At 30.6% G+C, this 23,755-nt stretch overlaps 1 protein-coding gene across 1 annotated transcript in view; it reads right to left on the reverse strand.

Moving 5' to 3' along the window:
* Positions 1-3,536: 3,536 nt before the first annotated feature.
* The window catches only part of LOC118190823 (synaptogenesis protein syg-2-like), a 431,621-nt gene continuing 411,402 nt past the window's right edge, over positions 3,537-23,755 (reverse strand). The window contains exon 16 of the mRNA XM_085819684.1: positions 3,537-3,802. The gene's annotated coding sequence lies outside the window, so the exon portion shown is untranslated. The remainder of the gene's footprint in view (positions 3,803-23,755) is intronic.

Raw genomic sequence — 23,755 nt, forward strand, 5'->3', positions numbered from 1 at the left:
TCTGCTTCAACATTCTGCTTGAGTTCTTTCCTCTAACACTGTAAATTTATGCGATCTGAGCTTTATTCTAAGAGTGGTGGTGATTTTTTGTTTAGATGGTACGCTTTAGTCAAAAGGTTGAGAACCGCTGAACTAGACTATATTATCGTTTCCATCATTATTACACATAATTAAATACTTCTAATATCATATAATGTTATAACTTTTAGTGCATTATATTCATGCACATGACACTACAGCGAGTTTTAATTTTTGCTTTTAATGAAATATCTATTTTTTATAATAGGTAATCTGTGCAATTTATATAATTTCAAATTATATGTAACTGATGATTTTTATAACTATGCGCATCAATAATGTAATAAATAAGAGGTATTTTTATTACAATATGTGTAGTACAGTGTGTCTTAAGAAATTTCACTGACGTTTCGTGAAAAATGTTATTATAAAAACTTGTATTCTCATCCTTTACATTTCAGCATGGTGTCTAATATATGATAATAAACTTTTATTATTCTGTGTTAAATTATCTGAAACCATTTAAAAATAATCTTTTTAATTCGCAAACAGTTATATACCTTGTCGATGTACGTATGCAATATATATATATCATCATCATCATGAGAAACTCGATTTTCAAAATTAAATTGATGATAAAAATACTTACAGAAATTGATTTGAAACAGAAATTAAAGCTCTTAAGAGACATCAAGTAATGATAGCTGTTACAACTTCTAAGTTAGTGGAATAATAAAAGAGAAATCTTACTTTTCGCATAATATCAATATCCAGCCAACATGGGAGCTATATGCTGTGTGAGTGTTAATAATATAAAATTATAAAAAATTAAAAAACTAAGTTATAACTATTTCGAATGTCAAAAATATTATGTATAGAGAAAATATTAAATCGATATGTACTCATATAGACAGGGTGTACCGTAAACGTTGCGGCAAACTTCTAGAGGAGGTAGGGTACACCATAAGGATTACGAATTGGATAGGAGCCCATTCCCGGAAATGTCAGGGGTAAGTAGTAGCAGAGGTAGAAGATGGGAAAAGAAACAAGAGTAATTAGTTTGAAACATTTATTGGACATGAAAACAAACGGCAGCTTGAATGTTACAACAAATGCTCGAAGTTTGTACCATCAGAAGCCAAACATGCTTGACACCGACGAACCATTTATTGCCGGACATGTTTCAAACACACCGCTAGTTTCTTTGTAGCAGCTGCGCAGGAGAGCCTTGTCACGGGATCCATTCCAGGCACAACGGGATCATGTTACATGACACTTTTGGTAGCTTCCCACAAAAATAAATCAAGGTTTGATAAATCCGTTGAACGTACGGGCCAAGAAACTGGTACACTACGTCCAATCCATCGATGAGGGAATGATGTGTTCAAATGGCTGCGAACATCCAGTTCAAAATGAGCAGGATTCTAATGCCCATCATGTTGGAATCACATGTTGCGCCTCACATTTGGTGGAACATCGTCAAGCAACTCGGGAAGAACTTGTTCCAGTAAGATCAAATAATTCGCGGCATTCAAATTGTCCGTCGGTATCAGGCATGTTTCGCGTCTGATGGTGCAAATTTCCAGCATCTGTTGTAACATTCAAGCTGTCGTACACCATTTGTAATCATGTCCAGTAAATGTTTCAAATTAATCACTGTTACTTTTTCTCTCATCTTCTACATCTGCTACCCTTCCAACACCTGACATTTCCGGGTATAGGTTCCTATGCAATTCTTAATCCTTATGATGTGCCCTACCTCCCCTAGAAGTTTGTTGCAACGCTTACGGTACACCCTGTATAATCTATTAATATCTTTCATAACTACATCTTTGGAAAGGAATGATTCTAGATAAGTTAATTGCATGCTATTTAAGTATATGTGTACTAACAACTTGCGAAACTAATTTTTTTCACACTATCACAATTCCATTTTACTATCAATTTACCTTCATCAATTTTTCATAGTATATCGGGGATCATTTCGGTTTATTAGTTAAATACATAGGTAACAGATCTTAATGTTTCAGGAAGGTGTTTTTTACAGTTTTTCAAATGATTTTTACAGATGAAAACTGCAAGTTTTGGGAATATAAATCGAAAATAATTTTCGAATACATTTATTAAAAATATAATTATATTGGGCAACGCTGCTGTGCTGTTTTTTAAATCATTATTTTCTGTATTTTTATTTTTATGTTCCAATTTTGTTTACTGTTGGTAAAGACTTGCTTTATTCCACCTCATTAGAAAAAAAAATCGTATTCCTGCTTATTTGACTATATTCTTGCATGCAATTTAACATTGCGTTTCCTTCAATGCAATGCTAGATATAGATCATTTTGGTTCATTTTATGCTATTTAATTTTAAAAAATGAAAACCCTGAGGGGGAGACAAATCGACAAACTTCTGCAGATTACGGATAAAATGTTGCTTCTTTGACGCAGTTCAGAGACAGCTTGAAAAGTTTAAGTACGGATATTTCAGCCTCAGAGGTGTCATAAATGGCTCATCATAAATGGCTGCTCTATTGTGCGATCTATACTGTGCGATACTATGCGATCGCATGAAGTTTTTCTTGGTAAATAAAGACCAGCTAAAACATTGGTTGCTGACGGTTTTAGTTATATAGTTCATGAACTAACAGTGAGATCAGATATTCCCAAACCATATTGTGATATGGTGGATGATAGTTTGAAGAAACCTGATTATGCAAAACACTCCTATATTTTGACACAGCAAAATGTGCTTTCTCTGCGTTTGGATGCAAGCTCCTTTCCAGAAACGACTGATCAGTAGAAACTAAAAGTTCGTACTATAAAAAAAGTTATAAGAAATAAGATCATAAATGATGTCAGATGATTGTGTCTTATGTTTTCTCCAGATCTGGGTTTCATTCTAGTAAAGAAATACGTTGTGTATGTAGAAATATAAAAGGAATAATTTATCCCAAAGTACTGGCACCTAATCACACCATTATTACTGAGAAAAACTCATCATAAATGGCCGCTCTAAAAGAAGAAATTAGAGTGATTTGTCAAACTGACTAATCGTTTAACTGTAGTGTTTCAGTGTCGCAAAGCTCGGCCTCATGTTTCATTTAGTATTCAAAAGAGACTTATTAAACATTAACCTGGGGCGTTTTGATTCACCTTTCTGACCTTGCCTTACCAGATTTTATATGATCACTTCCAAGTTCATTAAATGGCATGAAATTAATTGTTTGGATTCTGGAAAGAACATTTTCAACATTTTTACAAATGTTTAAAAATCCTGTTGGACAGACTCTGAAATATCATTGAAAATAGGGCTCATTTTATTCAATAAACTTTTCTACTGCTTCCATATTACTTTATAAACTTTTATCGCCTTCTTCCCCCTAAGAAAACCATAAAATCTTCCAGAGCGCCTTATAGAAATAATTATGTATGTATGTTGTAAAATCTCCATTTTACTGTTTGTAAGCTTATCCTTTTAATGCAGTGTTGTACTTGTAATACAGACAGAACATCAAACATCGTGACAAAATATTTACTTCACAAATTCGGTTTTCAATGTTTCTCCTTAACCATGACTAAAGTTGAAATAATACATTCAGTGGAAGGATAACGTACACAGAGGTTTTAAGATTAAAAATGTTCTTTATATATAACACATTCATAACAATTACACATGGTGGGCATTCTCGTCTTATGCCATAGCTTCACTTGGATTCAGATGTCAGTCAATATCATTTAAATGTCATTATTATTGTCTTTCTTTACAAATTCTATAATATAGCACCTGCAAAAGAAAAAGAAAATACAGTTAGTTTCCTTAACATCCAAATATTTTCTTCACTATAGTAAAATGTTTCAAAATATTAAAGGCATACACTTGTCTAAACATAAATGAAAGTCTTTAAAACTACGCCTCTTTAAAATTAATTTAATTTTTCAGTTAATAAAAAGGGTACACGAATTCAGAAAACTCTTATACCTAAATATCTACAACTAAACTTTTGATGTATTACTATATATCTGAAACAGTGGTAGTTATTTAGCAATATTTACCCGCTCTGCACTCTTTACTGGAATCCTCTCTAAGGAGAATAAATTACTGTAACTATGGTAAGAATTGACCAAACTGCTTAATGCAAATAATGAAAAAAGCACTAAAGAGGTTAGACCAAATACACTTCCTTCTTCTAATCAGTTTTCTGATATAATTTGTAGAGTTTAAGCTATCCATTCAGCATTATAAGCCAACTCATTTTACATATTATTCGAGCAATGTACCAGATGTGGTGAAAGATATATAGGAAAGCTTATTTATCATTACTCTTACCGAGCCCTGCATCGCATTTATGCTCGAATGTTCCTTTTCATCGCATTCTTTCCTGGATACTTCTTACTATTACCGTTCTTACATATAATGTATAAACATATTTACTTACGCCCTTTGTTATTGTGAATAAATTACAATTAATGTTCATATTGTTTAAGGCAACGGTTTAGAGACTTTTCTTGGAGATTCGTCAGACCGCATGCTGCCGATCTAATGGCTTTTATAAGCTTGAACGTTTTAAACCGCCTATTAATAATGAAAATACGTTCTTTCCAAAAAAGACTGTAAATAACACGTTTTTAATGATAAGATTTCGTTATTTCAGAAAACCCTGCTTTCCTCTAAGCTTACCGTTTATAACACGGATTGAAATGCAAATGTATACATGTAACTGAAAAAGAAAGTATCTTCAGAATATCGACAAGCATTTGAAAGTATTTTAACGAGTTTCAATTTCAATGGACAGAATTTTTAACATGGCCAAAATGCACATTTACGAGAAAACTATGAACCCGTACGTAATTTATACAATTTAATTAATTCCTAGGAAAATGCGGTTAGAAAAGCTCTTCTAGTAAGTTTAGTTAAATGTTGAATTTTAAAATTTGGTATATAATAAGAAATAGAAAAATGATATCCAGATATCAGTTTTAAATACAGTGGAAGAGCAGTAACTGTTATAAGGAAGAAATGTTGCTTGATTTGAATTCCTTGATTACCTTCTGAAAAGGTAAAATCCCTTAGGTTTTAAGAAAGTAATTGGGTGATTCTTATCTATGTCATGCTATAGGCCGTGACCTTCGAGAGAGAGACGGCCATGGCGCTTAATAAACATGGCGGAGCTTTCCGTCCGAAGTTATCGTCGAAAAGTCGTCTGAATTTTTAAATTTTCGTCGGAAATATAACTTTATCATGTTGCTTAGTTAATTAAAATAGCTGAAAGAAAGGAGACTTTATATACATACACACTTTTTTAAGCTTTTTACATATATTTTAATTAGTTAATTAAAATAGCTGAAAGAAAGGAGACTTTATATACATACACACTTTTTTAAGCTTTTTACATATATTTTAATTAACTTTGTGCATAAATATAATTGAAAGAACCGAAAAACAAACGAACATTTTACAAAAATTTAAAAGCTGATTGAAAATTACCACTGTCATGATAAATTGAGAAGGAGTTCTTAAGATAATAATTAATATTTTACCTAAGCTCAAGTATTAATTTATTCGCATTTCAGAGCAAAATATATAACCATCAACTTCTATATCTCCAGCGTATGTAAATGAAATGCTATATAAATTAGCTAATAAATGTGATAAAATTATTTCATACAAGAAACATACCTAAATCTTATAACAAAAAAGCCTTCCAACATTCATATTTGAAATGAAATAACCTAACAAACAACATACACAACTGGCAATAAAAAGCATATACATGATAATCATAATTCTCATTATCCTAAAATTTAGAAGCTAAAAATATGTATATGATTGAAAGAAATGGCGCTAAGAAACATCAGTATTACTACTAAATATTATAATCCATAATCATTGCACTTTTAATCATATAATTTTTAAAAACATTAAATTTTACATTTAACTGCAAATTGCAGTTCTGTTATTTTTCTCTTGGAATTTGTAGTATATCTCTTGGTATGAATACGAATGTTGCAAGTTATGTTTTTTAATTAATACATTTGATTGCATTCCATTTTCATTGTTAATTTTGTACAGGCTTTTGATAGCAAAAAAAAAAAAAAAAAAAAAAAAAAAAAAAAAAATCAAGATAAATGGGAAAAAACTTTTTGTTGTGTGCTATTTAATGAAGAGCAGATTTAATGTGCAGTTCTTACTATTGTGTATATTATTTAAATGATTTCTGCGCAGTATCCAATCAAAAGTACCCAAAGGAATGTTATAGATTTGAAAAAATGAATAAAATGACCTTGAGAATCTGCCATTGTCTAAATTTAGTGTATATAAATATAATTACATATGATCAAAAGAAATGATGTTAAAAATCATCAACATTGCTACTAATTATTGTATTTTTAACAGCTTGCTATTTAAAAAACATTAAATGATTTTAATGAAATGGAATTAGTAGTTCTGTTACTTTTTTCTGGTAACTTTCAAACACTGCATAGTTTATGTGTTTTTTAAAATATTGCTACATACGCTAAATATGTCAAAGTATTTCCTTTACATACGCTGGAGATATAGAAGTTGATGGTATATATTTTGCTCTGAAACGCGAATAATTTAATACTTGAGCCTAGGAAAAATATTAATTATTATCTTAAGAGCCCCTTCCCAATTTTTCATGACAGTGGCAATTTTCAATTAGCGTTTAAATTTTTGTAAAATGTTCATTTGTTTTTCGGTTCTTTCAATTATATTTATGCACAAAGTTAATTAAAATATCTGTAAAAAGCTTAAAAAGTGTGTATGTATATAAAGCCTCCTTTCTTTCAGCTATTTTAATTAACTAAGCAACATGATAAAGTTATATTTCCGCTATACGGCTTAATTAAAACTGATGCTGTCGATTGGTCAATTAAGTCCAACTAACCGCAGCAGTTTTAAAAACAATGGTTTCTATAAAAACTATATCCATATTCTGCTGCCTCTGTGCATCGAAGAATACATGTAAAAGACCTTTGCCTGGATATCACAATTTACTGCTCTTTCATGTCAAAATCAAAGAGGCAGAGCTGAAGTTGAGTCGTAAGTATGCTAATTAGGTCAAAGCACTCTTCCCAAATAAGTTACGATTTTAGCTGAAGTCGAATTTGAGTTGAAGAATAAACGTGTGATGATCTGCACAAAAGAAGGATCAATGAGTAAATCGTGTAATATCACTGAAAACCACGCTGTAAATACTGAATATGCTATTTTACGGTTTGGATAGTTTTAGGGTTATCGGCATCCTTCATAATAATGCAGCAATAAATATAACGAAATTCATTTTAATTAGGAATGTGACCTCCTTCTTCATAAAATCTCTGCAGCGATGTATTCATTCATTGAATACCTTTACTTTACTGTAAAGTGGTACATAAAGTGTACCACATAAGGAGAGACAGTTTCATTGCGTTGTTAATTAATTATTTTTGGAAAATCTTAAATAAATGCCTAAGTTGTGTAAATGCACATACTGTAGAATCTCTGAGATAAAGTAGGAGCACCTATTTTGCTATGTGGAGAAGAAGGTGTAAAAGTTTAAATTTCAGACGGTAGTAATGAAGTCACCATATGCGCCCTACCTGTACCTCATTAAAAATCTTTGAATGTGTTGTCTTTGGCTATATGTTACTTCCAAATACTTTCCAAGACAAATTCTCCTATTAGAGCAATACTAATATTGCCATCTAATGCTATGGCTACTTAATAGAAGTTATGAGAAGCGTTGCAGGACTTGTATGAAGTTGAATGTCATCAATTCGCTGTCATGTACACCTGGAATGTTGTAAGTTTGATTACAAAGCCTTTTGTCTAAATGCTTACAGATTAATAAAGGACGGAATTCTACTGATTAAAAACTGTTTAATTTTAGATGGAAACTATAAATAATATCGGATATACTATTGTTAGGTGAAATTCCCACTACATCTAACCGAAATGTAGTTTTTATTTAATACAAACTTACAGATATTTCTAAACATTTTTAAATGTGATTTCAGTTCTGCTAATAGAAAGCAGAATAATCATTCTTCTTCACCTGAATCATTCAATGAATTTAATTCGTTGTAAATTGTATTTATTTTGCTCAATCCTTCAGTTCCTTCAAATAACGGAAAGAAAATATATTTCCTTTCCTTTTCTTTTTTTCCCATTACAGAAGAGGGATATTGATGACTTTTGTGAATTTAGGGAATGAAATCGAAATTTATCCATCATATTTCACAATTTTAGTTAAACAAATTCCTTTAAAGCTTATTGTTCATCATTAAAATTAAATTTGGCTGTCTCTCTCATCATCACCACATACTTATCATAGTATTTATCGAACACTCAGGCTGAGATACAGAAAACTGGATTAAGAATAACTATATTTATAATAAATACAGATTAAAACTGGTATCTGTATTTATTTCTGTATAATGGATTCAGAAATTTTATTTTTGTATCTATTTTACAGAAATGAAATTTAATTTTATTTCTGTATAATAGATACAGAAAACTGGATTAAGAATAACTATATTTATAAAGCAAAGGATTCAATTTTATATTCTAACCAAACACCCCGTTGAGATAATTTCAACAAAAGGAGATTGTCTTGCAGAACAAGGTAATCTTGAAACAGAAAAATTTTAAATACTAAGTATCACAATGACCTTCATTTTAAACAATAGAAACTTAATAAACATTTTACATCCTTAAATGTAATATGTTAGTATTCGCCAGGCTAAAACTAGAGCCTTTAGCCTTTTTTTATTATTAAAAATATTCATATAGATTACAGAAATTTTTAAGTACTGAAAGGTTTATTGATATTTGGAAATAAGTTCAGTGTTTAAATCAGTATACAATGCTCACACCTAAGTTCATGATAAGAAAATGAAAAAATTAATTCATACCATAGAATTCAAAACATTAATACCAAAGAGAGCGATTACTGCATAGATACAATAGGTCTGATTAAACAAATAATTTCTATAGCAAAGTGACTTTTTCTTCTACTCATAGTCAATGACGTGAAGTGAGAAACTACTGCAAGTTCTCAAGTAACACAGCAAAGATCAAAGTCGAAGAAGCAAACCTTGAAAGTGTTGAAAATGAAAGAGTAAAAAAGGAAGCAATCTTTTTACCAAGGACACAGACATTTTGACATGGACGGCAGAATGAAACTGAAAATATTCCAGTACATTGTACGGAAAGAGCTGGAATCATTGTGTGCAACTAAAATACCAAGGAAAAAAGATACTTAAATGATTTAAGTTCAAAAGCAAAAAGGAAGGCACAGCTAAGACAGAATCTTAATCAGTCTGTTTATTATACCTTTGTAAAGGATACCAAAGGTATCTTTGACGCAGAATTATACTTTACTTACTTACGTAAATGATGCAGTGGATACGTTAGTGTTTTAAACCATTTACATTCAAAATAATGCTTATAAATATTAGTAAATGTAGGAATAATCCATGTAACCAAACACTTCTTTGGCTGAAAAAACGGTATTTTATAATGCAAGGTGTGTTTTCTTAAAATAGAATAATTAATACTGTATCTTTAAGGTAGAGAAATCTTTCTTTCCTATGGAAAGTGACAAAAAATAAATTATATTTTTTTTATTGAAGTAAATAAATTGCTTTAAAATTTTGGATTTACGTGCCTTTTCTAAACATCCGAACTAGTGCTCTGAAATATAAGTTTTACTTCATTCTTTTCAAATGATGCGTCAGCTCATTTTAGTCGGTCAGTAATACAGAATGTAGATTTCTATTTACCAGCAAGACATTAAATAGCTCTCATATTATGTTAGTATTTTTAATATTCATTAATTCTGAAGCATACGTGAAGCTAAATTCTGCGACTTCCTAATACGTTAAGTCATGTAAACTCATTAATATTTATTTTAGAAAACAGCGTTTAAATATACATTATGATAATAGTTTGTATGATGGTAATTTGCTCTCATACTATTCAGTTTTCATTTCGAAACGGAGAAATAAAATCTGCGCTCCTCAATAAAACTATAAGACGAGGAGTTCAGAACAAAATTTCAAAACGCTCATACCTCTTTCCTAGGGTCTAAAATATTGAGAGTCTGGTAATAACTACTGATATTCTACCTACAGACTACTAAAACAAAAAGCATACTAATACTTTCAGCCTTAACAGAGAATGTCATGCTATCTCAAATTCAGTATGGATACTCCAAATATCTAAATCATAGATTGAACCAAAAGTTAAACTAAACTAAAGCTCAAGCTAAAACCTAACTAACCTAAAGCTCTTAACTATTTGGCGTATGTAATATGATAGAGAAACTTACTGGGATTTTAACTGAAGTTAATTACTATTCCCAAACCACAAATAGGAAAACAATAAAACATATTAATATATTTTTGCAGGGACCAGAGACATAGAATCTTTTATTTTATTTTTCTAACATTACATCGAAGACAAAGCTAAATTGAGTTTCCCTCATGTTACTATCTATAGCTTACTTCTTACGTAAATATACTTCATTGCAGGCTATTAAACAACTATATGGAATTTATAGAAAATGCAACTTTGTATTTAATCTGAATCTGCATGGGTTAAAACAAAACGTCTTTCCTTTTTTGATTCTTTTCGGTGAATTCAGAGAAGCTCTTGTCTAGCTTCCTTCCTTTTTGGCATGATATTTAGTCTCGTGTTCGTACTCCAAAGCAGAGAATCTAATTTATGTAGTCCTTTTCCAAATATAACTGCTTTAAAATTAAGTTATACCGTTTCTAGTGAAATTTATATATTTTCGACAAACACGCATCATAAAAGCGATCATTTACATCAGATCGACTAGGAGGATTTGAACATCGGGACTAAGACAGTGCGCTAAATTGAGATCTGCTGAAGAACATTAATATCAATTAAAGTTTCTTTTGCGCAAAGCATGGTACCCAATGGACGAGTTTTAACATTATAATCGAATCCGAAAATGCAAAGGAAGCACTAAAATGTTATTTTATTCTTGTAATAACTGTAATCTCTGAATTGATGTAAGTAAAGGTGTAAGGGAAAATGACTGAAGTTTAAATTTAATAAGTCTATAAAAATATTATCTAAAATTTCCTTTCATCTAATGCCATATTATCTTGTACTTAAAATCTGAAGAGTTTTTGTAACGAATACTTTGAGATAAAAATATGTTTCTTCAGCATGCTTAACGTTTATAGATAAAAATAGTTATAACTTGAGTTTGCTTTGGTTAGCATAACACTTAGCTAGACTTATTTTATTGTATGGTTTCTGATTTTATTGTAATGGTTTCTGACTGCATGTTCCACAACCAGCTGACGTTTAGCTTTCGTTTTCTTATGTGCAATATTATTATTAACTATATGAGAAGAAAAAAGGAATAGACTTAATAATCTAACGTACGGTGAAGTCTAATGTTGCCTAACTAAGTAATTATTTTCACAAAATTTTAATTCTCAAACAAGAATATAATTACTACGAAAAGTTATTTATCTTTTCATGTAGAGCATTTAGTTGAGACTAGAAATCATTCCTTTCGTATTTTTGATGTTTCAGAAAATTTTGCATACAAAATAAATTAACAGAAACTTTGCTTTGCGCTTAAGTAATTAAAATGAATTGTGTTACAGTTATTATCAGATTTAATAATAAGTCGTTAATCAAAACAGCTGCCAGTTAAAATCATTCAAGTTGCTATTATACGTGAATGGCGTTAGAAAATGCTAGATTATATATCACTAATTTTTTACTGATTATTATTTATTGTACTACTTATTATTACTCCTTAGATTCAGTCGAATCAATAAAATTAAAATGTTATTTAATTATCGATACAAATAAAATCTGACAATATGCGAAAAATTAAATATTTTATTATTTTACATGCGATATTCTCAAGACGATTATGTGTTGTCATTTTCAATGTCCAAAATGCTAAAATAGTTACTTAGTGAAAAAGATGACTGCAAATTGTATTTCATGGAAGTTTACAAGAAAATGTTCCCTTTAACTATACACATTCTCAATAAATGCTCACTATAACACTTATTTTTAGTAAGTAGTTTTTAGTGAGCGTTTAATTAATGAAATGGGTATTAAATAATGATCAGTTAAAGGAAATGGATATGAAAAGTAATGTCTATTAATAAAATCTCCGATGAAAATAATAACAAGTTTTCTCGTGTATTATTATGGAAAACTGGCCGCTGTTTCTCCTGTATTATTATGGAAAATTATGTCGTATACAAGTTGTTTAGTTCATTAGACAGGCTGTCCCTAATTTAATCCCCGGATAACATAATTAAATCGAAAAGCTATTTTACAAAGTAATGAGAGATAATTTATAACTATATGATCTTTAATTCAACGAATTTTATTTGTTCTAATTCTTAGTAACAGCAACAGGGAATTTGTTTGTTTACAAGCTAAATGACGCCATGAGTTAAAAAAATACGCATTTTATGGTTAAACGAAATAACAGTTTAGAGGCGATCCCGACAGGAATTTCATAAACCTCCTCCAGCGGAGCAATCAATTAAAAGATGGTTTAAAGAGAGCAGACATGTTTTGCTTAAAGGAAGTGCATTCCATAATCACCACAGAAGCAAATAATGTGATTCCTCAAATGCTTAATAACTCGTGAAAAGAAATCGAGAAGAGATTTTATATTTTCCAACCAACTGATAGTGCTTGTGTGTAAATGTGCTAATAAGAAAATTATTTGAAGTGCTAAATAAATTCCGTTTTTTCCTCTATCTCTTATTCTGTGTTATTTTAAGCATATCTTTAAAATAAAACGTATTAAGATGCAATTTTTTTAATTACAATGCATACCAGGGAAAAGAAGGTTAATATTTTGAAGCTCTCTGAGTTAGACCACTTATAAAATTCATTCTCAGTATGTAAGATGTGAACTTAAAAAATTATATACGTTACCATAATCTAATAACGAAACAAAAAAATGAAGAGTATTAAGGTGAGTATGAAGAGTATTAGTTCGATATTACGCTGTGGTATTGCCTTCTGAAGACAATCCAATTCCGTGCAGAAAAATAAAAAAACATTCTAAGAGAAGCTTAGAAAGCCAAGAAGACCTGGATTTCATAGAAGTATGAGGAATAATTCAATTTTTAAATTTTGGTGGCATCAGAGGTGACTCGAGGGATTTCAAAAATTGCTTTTGGCATTGGCACGTGATCCGAATTTCAGAATAGCAATAATGAAAGCTGACTTGCTCCTTTTTTCCTGAAAATATGAACATTCTTATAAATTCAAAGTGTTAACATTTTGCCTTTCCTCTTCTGAAATTGGATTTCAAATGCGAGCTTGGAATTCAGTCGACTACGTAAAGGTTTGCATAATATTTTTGAAAGCTGACAGTGAAAAAATTGGCCAACACTGTAGAAATAAATTTTAAAAGGTATATCAACATTTATCTCGTATTATTGTTCAAGAAAGCGAATTTAGGTTATAAAATCATAAGCATCTTGACTACATAAATTTGATATGAATGAATCGTAAGAAGGATTTCCAAATAAGTCCTCTGCATCATTTTTAATTTTCGATTAAGTTGTTCTAAAGCTGAAGAGGAGTAGGTTTTACTTATAGATAAGCGGATATTTTCTATCAAATCAAGAATTTCGTTGGGCAACAGACTTTTAGCAGCAGACTGAAATTAAAAGTTCTGCATCGCTGAGAGAGGAATTGAATTTCTATCATGGTAAAGGCTTCACACATAAACACTTCCTTTTTTTAATTTTGAAAGATGTAAGTGCTTATTATTAGTACAGGATCTTAGGTTTCCACAGAGCATCCGTATCTTTTGGCATTTCGAGGCGCTTTTCCATAATGACAAAATGAAAAGATCAGTCGAGCAACAAGGGCATTGACAACAAGGAGAAAAATAGTAATATCAGATAAGATGATTCGATGTTAATTGCAATTAACCTTTAAGATAGCCGAAACAAGAGTAAGTAATTATTTAAATTTTTGGCCCTAGTTAAATAGCATTTCTAAGTAATTATTTAAAATTTTGGCTCGAATTCTGTAAATTTCATGTTTCATAGGAGGAATTTTAATTTGAATATTAATTTTTCTTTTATCGTAGAAACATTCTTGTAAATATATTTATTTAGATTTATATTTTTAAGGTACTTTTTGTTTTTGATTTAATGCATATTCTTTCGAAATGTATTCAAGTGTTTTCTCAATATCTTTGCACAATATTATTAAGAGTCAGAATCGCGTCGGAGAGTTTTTATAATCTTCGTGAGAATTAAATTGACTTCAGTTAAAAATATTAATTAAGATTATATTAAATCGAAATTTTACTCAGGTAAACTGGAAAGACAAAACTCGATTCGGAATTTCTTAATTGTTGCCAAGTACTATATCGAAACATTCTCTTTGAAAAAGTTAAAAAGTCAGTGTGTATTCGCGAAATCAACAATAATTAATTTAACTAAATTTTCTGTAATAGAAATAAATTACAATAACGTATACGTGTTACCTTCTTTTTCAAATTACAACAGTACACTACTTTTCAGCATAGATAATATCTGTAGTTAATATATATATATATATATATACATATTTTTAACATATCTCATTTAAGTGCAAGAGAATCGTGTTGTCAGTTAAAGTTAAATTAAAAATTACTAGTTATTTAAAAATATGAGATTGATATTGAAAATGAATTAGCCTCAAACGTAATGTTCAAAAATACAATTTCAGGAAAGGTTCCTGGGCATCGTTTATTTTACGTTAGTTGAAAAATAAGTTTCATGTCGAAAGAGGTGCGTAATTTTTTAAAACAAAAATTTGCATTTAAAATTAAATATAATATATTCTAACATGAAGAGTTCAAATAATAGTTTCTTAACTAGAAATCTTAAAGTTCTTCAAAAATTAGTTATTCTAAGATTTTTCAGCTCAGATAATGGTGGAGATAAATAGGGATTCATTTAAAACTGTAGCTTTAATTTGATAGATTTCTAGTAGTATAAAAATGTTAAAAGCATTCAAAATATGCAAAAAAAGCAAATTTAGTTTAAGGTAGAGTTTCAATAAAACTCTAATCCAAATTAAGATTGCTCTTTTCCTACTTTTAAATTTTTAATTCATGTGTTTGTCTTTGCTTTAAATCCATGATTTTGTTTATTTAGATTAATGCAAAGAATGTTTGGGCCATTTTCCTATGTGGAGATAGATGCCTTCGAAACACCGAAAAAGGTGTTTTAATACGTTAAACGTCAAGCTCTTTTCTTTAAACTCAGCTAGTTAGTCCCTAAGCAGCAACTCAGGTAGTCGGTCCCTAGGGACCGATGCAGCATTTGATGCATTAAAGAAGCCAGGTCACATATTCATATTACACACGGAAGAACCGAGAAAACTAAATAGATCGAAAAATGATGGAAGTAGACCTTTTGTCGGAATCTGAATCTGGGTTTCAGTGGTTCTAATTCTAGGCCGCTGATGAACTCCACTAAAAGAATTTAGACTTTATCGAATTATTTAAATGAACTAAATAAGACTACATAAAGAAAACATTAAAAACTACATAACTACTAACATAACTACAGAAAAAACTACATGATACATTAGAACTACATAAAGTTTCACATCAATTACTAAGCATTGTTTAGAAAGCATAGTTTCCCGAGCAATTAGTTATTTAAAAAATAATTTAAGAAAAAAATAGCTGTTTGTATTCCATAAATAATACAAAAAAATCAAAATGTTACCATTTGAATTTGACAAAGAAAAGTACAAAACTGTTTACTTTTGGCATTTCAGGATATTAATTGCTAAATATGTTTCGTCATGCATCTGCTTTCCAAAACATAAATGAACGATCAAATCTCTTTGAAGGAACAGCACCAAAATACATTTGTTTTTCGCCATAAATACAGTGGTGGCCAAAATTGTGGACACTCTTGGACATTTTTATGTTTTTGAAATTTGTATGCTTATAGAAAATGTTACGTTTTGCAAAATGCAAACTTGTATATATCATTTTAAAGAGAATTTATTACTGAATTCAATACAAAACACAAAATTCAATTATTTGCAATACAAAAAAGTTATATGTACTTTAATATAAATAAAAAAATACAGCTATGAAGTGGTTTGTAATGTCTAGCTTTCCTGGCCAATCACTGTTCTTGTTCTGAGAACCAATCTACTGTTAGTAACTGCCAGTAGAAGCTGACATCATGTTTACACTTGAAACAATTCATTATTTTGGTTTTTTATGTAGAAGGAGGACCTGTTTCTTATACACTGCAATTACAAGTAGGAATTTTTGTAAAAATTTTAATATTTAGTCAAGAATTAATGATATCAAATAAAAGAGTAGATTGGACACCTAGAAAGAGATGTAATATTATTGTGTTACGAGAAAGTGGTCTTTTCTCTGCTGAAATTGCAAGACAGGTGGGTGGTTCAGTGACTACATATGGAGTCTGAAAGTTTTGTTTACGATATCAGGAGACAAATTCAATAAAAAACAAAGAAGGAAAAGGACGAAAAAGGTGCACCACATCTATTGATGACAGAAGAATAAAAAGACTATGTCTCCAAGATAGGAAAATGTCATCAGCGGCCATCAGAAGTGATTTGAATGATGCTGGTGTTTCTGTCAGTTCAAGAACAATCAGGAGAAGATTAACAGATGTTGGACTGAGAGGTAGAATTCCACGAAAAAGCCTTATCTTAATTTTCAGCAACGAAAAAGGAGACTACAGTGGGCAAAGGAACACATTAAATGGACAGATGATCAGTGGTCACAAGTTATATGGAATGATGAAACTAAGATATCGTTATTCGGTAGTGATGGGAGAAAATATGTAAGACGTAGAATAGGAGAAGAGCTACATCCTGAATGCATTCAAGTAACTGTGAAGAACCCAGTTAATGTTATGATTTGGTCATGCATGTCAGCAGATGGTATTGGTCGCCTTCATGTCATCGATGGGACACTGAATGCCAGAAAATACATTGACACTATTCTAGAACCAAAACTTCTACCTTCCATCAGAGATCTCTTTCCCAACAATGTTTCGTTTATTTTTCAGCAGGATTCTGCTTCTTACCAAACAGCCAAAATATCGAAAGAGTGGTTTCGTACAAAGAGCATTAAATTGTTGTCATGGCCAGGAAACAGTCCTGACCTCATTCCCATCAAAAATTTGTGTCACCGTTTGAAAACTCTTGTCAGAATGAGGCGTCTATCAAATAAAAGGGAACTAATTGAGGCTAAAATTGTTTCCTGGCATGTAATAACGAAAGAAGAGTTTAAAACTCTTGTCAGCTTAATGAAACGTCGATGTGAAGCTGTAATAAAAAATAAAGGGTACCCTACTATGTACTGATAACTCACTGCAATCATCTCTATCTAATGTATATCGATAACTATTATCGTTTAACTTTTTTGTATAGCAAATAATTGAATTTTGTGTTTTGTATTGAATTCAGTAATAAATTCTCTTTAAAATGATATATACAAGTTTGCATTTTGTGAAACGTAACGTTTTCTATAAGCATACAAAGTTTAAAAACATAAAAATTTCCAAAAATGTCCACAATTTTGGCCACCACTGTATAATCAAAAACAGTGGAACTCATTCTTTATTTTGCATTATTTTCGACATGTTTGTGTTTATTTATAAGGTTCTCACGTACGAACCTTTTTGTTATAAACATACATATTTTAGGAAAATTTCCATTTCTTCCTTAAACGTAAATGAAAACAAGATCATCTGCACTTTTATTTGAACTGAATGTAGTCTTTAATCCTCTTTGTTGAAAACGTTCTGAAATTCAAATATTTTCCCTTTTTTGATAGTGCTCAATCTCTAAACTGAACATGCAGTTCTTGTGTCTGTTAATATTTTTTTATTCTGGAGAGTTAAGCTCACATTTTGATTTATCACCATTCATTTACCGTGTTATTGTTATTTCAGTTTAGAGAGCAATTTTAAGAAAATAGCAGGTTATCCGACCTTCGTAAATCCGGATTTTCATTGTATTTCTTTCGGATTCTCCTCTATTTACCACGAAAACGCAATGCTCTAAAATGCAATATTATTAAAAACTAACGCTGGAGGAGGAAAGCTGTATTAACTATGGTAAAATAACTTTTTGAACTTAGAAGCATATATTTTCATTTACATAATCAATTCATCATGCTATATTCTTTATATTTTAGTTTTATATAGCAGAGTTGTGCAGTAAACGTCTATTTTTCCCCAATGAAATAATCTTATACTCTAAGCATTAAATCATATAAAGTTGCATATTAATTTTAATGCGGCTCCGATAATCTGTCTTTTTGGAATTAAAATGCTGTTTTCTGTTAAGATAATTAATTCTAATAACAGATTTTCAGTAATTCTGAGTTAATTAGAAGAACATTTAGTCCCGTTTTCTGTCTAATATTTACAGTTCTGCTGCATTTTGTAGGACGGAACTACGTTAGATTACACTTACACATTCTGTGTAAAAAAGAACTTGTGTATGATATTTAATGTTGCCATGAGCTGCCATTCATTATCGAAATTCATCATGTTAAATTTGTTAAGTGAAGAAAAGTTGGCATACGCTTTCAAAATGTTTGGAAAGAAATCATGAACATCAGTATCCTGCTCACACTAGTCTTGCTTTTCATTTCTATGCGGTGTAATGCGACCTAACTTGTCTAAGACCACGCAATTCACCGTGTTGTTCTTGCTTTTTGTCCCTCTCTTCCAAATCTGTTTCCGTCTGCCTCTTGTTCTCTCTCTGGCAAGAAGCTTACGTCATTGACAATCTTGGATGCTCCGTGACTTGCATTTTTAATACCGTAGAATCTCTTTCAACCGGCTGCAACCGGATAAGGGATTTTACCGGTTATATTGATATATATGTCTAGAATTTACCTGTTAAGGTTTCGTGATGCTATCTATAGAAATTGAAGTTTACGAAATTCGTTGGTCGCGTTTTTCGATTTATCGGCTTCAATTAAAAAATAATATGGAAACTCGCACACATTATTATTTAATTTAATACTTATTTAATTAAAACACATGCACTTAATTTTACATTCCAGAAGAATAAAAGTTTAAATCTTTCAATATGATATGTCTATTATTTAATGAAAGTAACTAATTTCTTAATATGATGACATGTAATTTCGAACGACCGCCTGCTTTTAAGAATTGTCGTCACAATTTGAAAAATTCAATATGTATACAATGCATTAGCACTTCTCGCCAGATCTTCTAACTTCCTTCCGTGTAACTTTTTGCTCTGCGCGTCGTTTTCGTCTTCTTCTTTTTAAAGATGATCTTTCTTTTTTCAAGTTCAGAATTCAGTACATTGTACTCACCTTGAGGGAGTGCGACGGAAACAGAATTGTCTACATTTGCCATAGTTTGCCCTTCCTCTTCATTAACACTAACTTTTTCATTTCAAAGTGTTATTGAGTTATAACATCGAAGGAGAGCTTGAGCAACCACTTGTAATCTTAAAAATCAAGATGTTTCATATACCCTTGTTTGAAATGTTAGGTATTTGTTACTTTTTTGTCACATGCTTTTTTTAAATTTTAATTTTATATATTGTATAATTTTTGATCTTCTTATGATTTTGAATTACCTTTTAATGTTCTAAATGTATACTTTTGTTTTGAGTTTGTAAATGAGATTGCAGGGGAAAATGTTTTCTAAAGTAAACATCCCATTCAGTTTAATTTTAAAATTATTTTTAATTTATTTTGTTTAACGGGATTCTTTTAGACAAATAACGGACTTAAACGGACAGATGTCTTTATTTGGATTGCGTATTAATTGTGACATCTGATTAAGATATAGCAAATAATTTGATGTTTACTTGGAAGTAAGATGAAACAATTTCTCTCAATTTAGTAATTGTTAATTGATGGTAGATTGGTTTATACTCTTGATAAGTCGATTAATCTGAGATCAACGACAGTAGCTACTTTTTCAATACTTAAAATGTTTACTTTTGGTTATGGCATTTTTGCGATTAAAATGTTTTCTTAGCAGATTCTTATGTTTTTAAGCAGAAGGTATTGAAAATACTAATTAAAATTCTGACTAAAAATTCTTTTCATTCATGGTTTTAAATTGCATTTGTGTTCCTTGGAGATGGTATATGGAAAGTTTTCTTATTATAAATTATTATTATATATATATGGTATTTTTGTAATTCAAATGTATATATATATGTTCAATATATATATATAATATAAATGTATATATATATGTATAATATAAATGTATTCTATGCGAACAGGCAACCTCTAATTAACCCAGTTGTGATATATTCAGGAGCAGGAATTTTGATTGCGTAGAATTGCTTATCCATAACGATTAGGCTATTGGAGGCGAAAGCAGATTAAATCTTCAGTTTTATTTTCAGCAGCATTTTTCGGCTACACACAAGTCGGCACATTAAAGTGACTGTTCCAAAAGGCTTACATTTTTTATAACTTTCTAACAAGAAAGCAGCAGCAGACAGACTGCAGTCCAGCTAATGGAAAGCGTAGAAAGTGCGTAATGTTCAGGATGAAATCTGAAGTCAAACTAAGTTAGTTTTGGTTCTCAAACAATTCTTATTGGACAGTTAATATTGCTGTAAAATTATTATTGGTTGTTTGGTTTTTAATTCAATTTACATCACCAGAATTACGAAGAGTTATATGACATAGAGTTTTCTCGAAATGACGCAGTGCAAATAGATGTTGCTATTTTTAGAATAGAGAAGGGAAATTAATTTATGTTGCTAATTTAATCTTTTACATATTCTTTATTTTTCTTATAAATAACTGTGATATTTTCCAGCAGTCGTGGTGAAGCTTGGCATTGATTTTGTAGAGTAGTAAGGCGGAATACAAATGACGAAACAAGATGATTTAGCTTTTAATTGCACATCTTTATTCCATAGCTTTAATTCAATTTTCACCGTATATCATGGTTTACTTCATATGAAATTCTCCAAATTACATATTCAACAGGGGTTTAAACTACGTAGGATTGAATTTAAATTTTCTGCGTCATCGCTATTTCTAACAAAGGAAAGATAGGTTAAGCAACAGCGAGATATATAGCACAGGAGAAGATGCGAGCTTCTGTCCGCAAAATGACTCGCATTCGTTATTTATAGTAGCTGTTACGTAATAGGTTAGAATGTTCTCGAAGGTAGTGGTCTAGAGAGAGATCCATAATTGAGGAAAGTTAACTAGAGTTTGTCTGTTCGCGTACAGCAAAGCCATCGTATTTTTTATATTTTACCTATAAAGTTATCAAAAATGTAAGCCTTTAGGAACAGTCACTTTAATATCACATATATATATATACATTTGAATCCTATTTGAAAAACTGTAAAGCCACATTTTCTTGAGTGCATGTATATATATTTTGAGTAATAATCTAAATTACATCGATTAATTTTACTCGAAACTGCTAAGCAAGTTTCCGAAGGCGTATTCAGATTTGTAGATGTTTATTTAAGACTGGCTGCGGTACGATAAGAAAAAAGTACATAAAATACTCGCCCATATATCTTCCCTCCACACATAAAAAATTTACGGATATAATAAAAAATATCCAATCAAGGTGACATCTCAAGGGTAGCACCCTCTGTTTGCACACCACTTGGGTCTGCTGCCACCGGAAGCGATGATAGCGGCACTTGTAACAGAACTGGCGTGAAAGCAAAAATGAAAATTTCCAGTTGCGTCAGTTTTAGGGGTATGCATCAATAAATCACGCTATCTAGATATTACTTTTAAAATGAAAGAAAATACGAAACAGAGAATAAAATTCTAAAACTAAAACCTAGTTTTCGACTAGGCTGCTGATATTTCATATATTTTGATGTATTGCTGTTCAAAATATTTTATTCATTTCCTCCATACTTTCTATATATTTTCTTGTACTTTCGGCATAATTTCATATAAATATAGTATATATTTTCTAAAGCGATACGTACTTCGTGCACGTAACATATGCCCATACGAGTGTACTGATGAAAAGTAAATAAATTTTGATATTAATCAAAATATTTTTATCCGCCTTCTTTATCTGGTTAGTAAGCTGAAATGTTGCTTAATAAAAACATATGCGAAAGAAATATTTTCATTTGGGAATACTCTTAATACAAATTTATGCTGAAGGAGGTTTTTTTTTTCCCTTTTGCTTACGATCAGCGAATAAGCCATGTTTTTCATTTATTCTCATTAGCTCTTCTGGTTGAATAAAGAAAAGAAGGCGGAAATGGCACATATTTCATTTTATTTATTTATTTATCATTTTTCTTTTGAGGTTTATTCAGGAAAAAAATTAGGTACTTTTAATGATACAAATTTCGTTCCGCCGGCAGTAACATTTCCTACTTACTATTCCATGACACTGCAAAACCAAGACTTAACTCAGAAAACGTCTTTTCCATTCAGATAAAATTAATGAATAAATAATGAAAAAATAAAGAAATGTAAGAGCTTTCAATATCACAGAAATGTAACAGTTAAAAGGCTATTTTAATCATACTATATGTTTTATTCGTTCAAGATAATAATTAGATATTTTTTGAGGACATCGCGTTTGGATTAAAAGTACGAATTATTGCGTTTGTGTAATCTATTTTAGACCTGAGGAAAATGATTAAATATTTTACTATTGGCAACATTTAATTAGTTGCTAATTTTTAATTAATCCTTACTGATTTTGCTTTGTTCCTTCTGCTTCAAATACACAAGTACACATTCCCAACTGATTACGCAAAGTAACCAGAGAGGAAAAATGATTTCTCGCAAGTAGGTATAAGATAAAGTTTTAACTAACAGTTAGTCAATGTATTGATTGATGCCGATTGTTTGAAATCTACAGGGTGGCCACAAAGTTCCTTTAAACGAGTAATTATTTCATTGTAAGTTTCAATAACATTCATAGTTATTTGGCCAAGACGTCCATAAGTGCACCACCATTATCCCTGGATAAGGGGCTGGTGAATTTGAAGACCCATGTCCCATCCACCAGCCAGGGTTCATTCACGACCAGCAACTGCAAAGTAGGCCGGAGCTCCAGCGAGTTGATAAGAAACTGTCTCCTTGACTCTGTTACTCGGCTCAGTCAGCTCAAGTATTTTTATTCTTATAAGCTGGTAAATTGTGCACTTTTTGCTTTAAAATCATTGAATTCCGGAGTTCTTATGGGTGTACTCCAACTGCGGGAATGAAAATCTTCCCCCTTCGTTCTGGTATAGTCCAACTGCGCGAATCAAAATTTCTTTCCCCCTTTGCCTACGGGGTTACAATTTTACTTTTTGAAGCCAATTGTAGCCAAAAGGAAAATAAAAATAAAGAAATAGAATTACATATTACAGTCACAAGAACAAGTAAAGAATATCTAACAAGCAGGCTAATTACTTGAATAACAGTAATAAATGCGAGAGCTAACAAAGGAAATAAAAGGTATTGGTGAAACATACATATTAGCATTACAAACAGTCTGATGAAAAAGTCAAGATGTCTGAACTAGACTGGAAAATTTAATATAGTTAGTTCACTGGCGTGCAAAAGCTTATTCTGTAGCAAAGTGTGTTAAAGTGTGCTAGAAATATTTTTTGTTAATTAAAGTAATGATGTACATATTTGCAGAAATTAATAGTTAAATTAAAAAAAAAGCTTAGCGTGAAATCTATTATAACAACTAT

The sequence above is a fragment of the Stegodyphus dumicola genome, chromosome 6 (genome assembly GCF_044657685.1).
Source record: "Stegodyphus dumicola isolate Sdum_Otavi_A_Nest chromosome 6, ASM4465768v1".
Taxonomy (NCBI): domain Eukaryota; kingdom Metazoa; phylum Arthropoda; class Arachnida; order Araneae; family Eresidae; genus Stegodyphus; species Stegodyphus dumicola.